Source organism: Oryzias latipes, chromosome 2 (genome assembly GCF_053564925.1).
Source record: "Oryzias latipes strain Hd-rR chromosome 2, Olatipes_Hd-rR_3.1".
Taxonomy (NCBI): Eukaryota; Metazoa; Chordata; class Actinopteri; order Beloniformes; family Adrianichthyidae; genus Oryzias; species Oryzias latipes.
The window spans coordinates 2622499-2626726 of NC_136238.1; the positions used below are offsets into that span (position 1 = coordinate 2622499).

Here is a 4228-nt window from a genome sequence, read left to right on the forward strand (position 1 = left end):
AAAATGACGTTGTAGATATCTCAAACTGGAGTTAGGGATAGTCATAATTTAATTGTAGATATCTATAATCAAGTTACAGATATCTTGAAATGAAATTTGAATAGAGATATCTGAAACTTGAGATATCTGTAATGTTCATTCAGGATAGTCAAAATGTAATTACAGATATCTTGAATTAGAGTTTCGACTAGGCGAAATGACGTTGCAGATATCTGTATGCAAATTAGCTCTGCATCGCACTTTAGGGGAGGAGCAGAGCGTGTTGTTGTAATCATTTAAATTGCACCTGCTAACTTGTAATTAGCACTGATTAGCACCATGTTGCAGCAGTACGACGGGGTTTTAGGACTAGTTTACAAAAAACGTTTTGTTTTCTTTAATTACAACTTTTATCTCGTAAATTTAGGAGATAAAAGTGTTGTGGAGTGTGTGTGTGTGCGCGCGCATGCGTGCGTGTGTGTGTGCTGAGATGGGGGTGAGTACGGAGCGGAGGTGTGTGCGTTGATACTGTGTGTTCGGAGGACGGAGCACCGTAATAAAGAGAAGGTGTCCCCCCCCCCCCCCCCCCAGAATGGTTTGGAGTCGTTCTTAATCCGCACTGGAGGCTTAGGGTTCCGATCAGGACAGTGAACCCCGAGGAAGAATCGCCTTCGGCGGAGGAAATCTCCCCTGCGCTTCTGACCGCGATCGGAAAGAGAGAAAAGAAAAGAGAAAAACACCAAGTCTTCTGTTTATCGGAGCCTAGCTTTATTTCCGGATAGCTTTAACCGAAGTGATTCTGAACCTTTTGGCGACTCAAAATCAGATTATTAGTGGAGCCGGCTTTCCGGGGTTCGGTGTCGGTAAAGCGGGGTTTTATGTGTTTAATAAGGAGCTCAGAGACACGTGTGGGTGCAGAGAACCGCTGCAGCCTTTATTCTCCTTTTCATTCACATATCCTGAAGTTCATCTGTCACCTTATGTCATGAACCTGTCATCCGAACACCAATGCAGAAGTAAACAGTGTTACATACACCTCTCCTCCACATGAAGCGTCCCGATCCAACATAAAACAATAAAGAGGAATGAAAATAGTCTGTTATGTTAGCATTACAACTTTGAAAATGCCAAAAGTGCTCCTCCACAGACGGAAGCGTCACAGAAACGTAGAGATCTGGTCTTTAATGGAGAAAGAAAGGATTCAGGTGGACATCTGCAGGGACACTGACGGCTTCGGGCTGCAGAGATCCTGCAAACCACCCATCAATGAATAAAACATGAATAAATCATAAATCAAACTAACGAATTTCCAAACATTTAGAACGTTATCAATAAACATTCAGCTCACCTCTTCAACAAAGTTTAGTCGGTCTGCTGCTGCTGTGTGGCGTTCACCTGCTGCTCAGCATGCTCACTTCCACTTAATCTCGTAAATTTAATTTAGGACTTAAAATCTTTTAATTTTACTGTTTTTGGTGGCCCTAAATCTCCGTCGTAGAGCAGCCAGCGGGCGAAGCGATTTTTAATCGTCTTTTTAATGCTGCAGCCCGTGCAAGACAGGAGGAGCTAGTGATGATGACGTTTGAGATATCTGTAACTGTCATTCTGCCTAGGCAAAACTGAATTACAGATATCTACAATTGTCATTTAAGATGTGTGACGAGTTGAATGTCGTTTTCAATGACGTCATTGCAGATATCTGTAATTCAGTTTTGACTAGGCAAAACTGAATTATAGATATCTCTATCTGTTGTTTCGACTAGTCACAATTACGTTACAGATATCTTGAATTACAATTCCAACTATCCAAAATGTAATTACGACTAGTCAGAAATACGTTGCTGATATCTAAAATGTTCATTCCGGATAGTCAAACTTAGCCTTTTAATGTTAAAATGGCCTGCCATAGACACGTCCTCTTTTTGCTGCCGTTACCGTCCGCTAAAACTTTCATTTCTCAATTATTTTGATTTTTTTGTGGACATTTTGATTATTGTTTTTTTAAACTGTTTTTAACCGGAAGTGGGCGGGTCTAGCTCTTCTCTTATTCGGCGCAGCCGCAGTTGTGACTTATTGAGAGCCATGCAGGTTGTGGTCCACAGATAAACAGTAACTACCAATGTTCTACTTTTTTTCCCCTCAACTTTAGCGCGCGATGGGGGGGGCGGCACCGGAAGCGGAAGTATATTAAAGCGAACCTGAAGCTCATTAACGTTAATGAGCTTCTGCTAGATGGAGCAGCTCATCGATGCTCAGGCCAAAGTTTAGGAGTTTCTTCTGTTTGTTTCCAGAGGAACTCTGTGGTTTGGTTCTGTTCAGGTTCTGCTCTGAGTCCAGAAACCTGCAGCACTGTGAGGTTCTGTGTCATGAAGGTCCAGCACCACAGGGTCTGAAAGCAGAGACATCATGGAGATGACTCCTGATGAGTGATGGATTTGAACCTTCAAACAAACGTGAACTTAGTCTGCAGATGTTTGTGATAAAACATGAATCATTCATGTTCCTGACAGCATTAGTCACAGACAGACAGGTGATCTCATCTGAGGAGGAAAAATGACATCAAAGTCATTCGTTCTGGTCCATGTGTGGATTGAAACCACAACCTCTCCCTCTGCAGTCAGCTGTTTAACCTGTGAGCCACTGAGCAGTGCTGCTGAGAGGAGGTGCGTGCTCCTACAGGATGTGGAGGTGAGCAGAGTCCAGGAGTGTCTGTGGAGACGATGTTCAAAGACACCTGAGGAGGTGCTGCTCTGCTGCAGGTAGAATAGCTCAGTGGTAGAGTCAGTGCTGTTAGAGCGAGAGGATGAGGGTTCAATTCCTGAGGCAGTAACTCACCTCGGGTCTCACTAGGAGAAACATGGAGGAGGTAGAGGAGCAGTAGGATGAAGGACAGGTTCAGAGGAGAGATAGGAGAGGATAGAGCAGGGAGGAGAGGTGGAGGTTGACCTCAACAATGGAAGAGGAAATGATGAGGTCAACCTCCACCTTGATGGGTTGAGGAGTAGCAGAATGAGGTCTGGGAGTTCTAGTGCTATTACACTCCTTCCCTAAAACAGGTGATTAGCTGTAGAGGGCAGGACACAAACTGAATCAAAAAACCTGTCCTACATTTTCTCTACCTCAACCCATCAAGGTGGAGGTTGACCTCATCATTTCCTCTTCCATTGTTGAGGTCAACCTCCACCTCTCCTCCCTGCTCTATCCTCTCCTATCTCTCCTCTGAACCTGTCCTTCATCCTACTGCTCCTCTACCTCCTCCATGTTTCTCCTAGTGAGACCCGAGGTGAGTTACTGCCTCAGGAATTGAACCCTCATCCTCTCGCTCTAACAGCACTGACTCTACCACTGAGCTATTCTACCTGCAGCAGAGCAGCACCTCCTCAGGTGTCTTTGAACATCGTCTCCACAGACGCTCCTCTGCTCTCCTCCACCTCCTAGGAGCACGCACCTCCTCTCTGCAGCACTGCTCAGTGGCTCACAGGTTAAACAGCTGACTGCAGATGGAAAGGTTGTGGGTTCAAGTCCACACATGGACCAGAACCAAAGACGCTGATGTCACTTTTCCTCCTCAGGCGTGTGACAGGACTCCTCAGGTGAGATCACCTGTCTGTTCACTTCAACCCTTCAGGATGAGATTTTTCTTATGTTTTAAAGTTCTGAACATCTCCAGGTTCTGTCTGTTTGTTCTTCTGGACCTTCAGAACCTCACGGTCCTGCAGGTCTCAGAATAATCTCCTCCTTTTCAGTTTAGCGTCCATCAGCTTCTCCTTCCTTCCAGCAGAGACTCATCGATGCTGATGAGCTGCAGGTTTGTTCTGAAACTCATTCAGAACTCCTCCAGGAGTCTGGTTCTTCTGTCAGAACCCGGTGGAACCCATCACTCAGTTCTGATGGACCTTCATGTTAGAACAGAGACCGTTGGAAGTGGGAGTGGGGGGGTCAAACACTTTTATTTAGCTGTGGGGATCAACCTGATGAACAGATGGTTCTAACCCAGTTATTCTCTCTCTGTGAGCTGCAGAACCTTCATGAATCTGAATTATTCCTTTAGAACATTCTTCAGCTAGCATTAGCATGATCCAGGCTTTGGACGATCAGCGTCCGTCTCCAGCTGGAATCCTCCAGATTCTTCCAGCTCTTCTTGATCCAACACCGTCCAGGTCTGCTTCCTGCAGACCCCCCCTCAAACCTCCTAAACAAACAAACAAACAAAACACATTTAGGCACAGGAAGACCCCCCCCCCCCAGA

The 4228-nt window shown here is 45.3% G+C and overlaps 1 long non-coding RNA gene across 1 annotated transcript; it reads right to left on the reverse strand.

Moving 5' to 3' along the window:
- Positions 1-888: 888 nt before the first annotated feature.
- LOC144983663 (uncharacterized) lies at positions 889-2060 on the reverse strand. Its single transcript, XR_013647427.1, has 2 exons — positions 1328-2060; positions 889-1228 (listed from the first exon to the last, which is right to left on the reverse strand). It is a non-coding gene; the product is annotated as an uncharacterized LOC144983663 (long non-coding RNA).
- Between the last annotated feature and the right edge of the window lie 2168 nt (positions 2061-4228).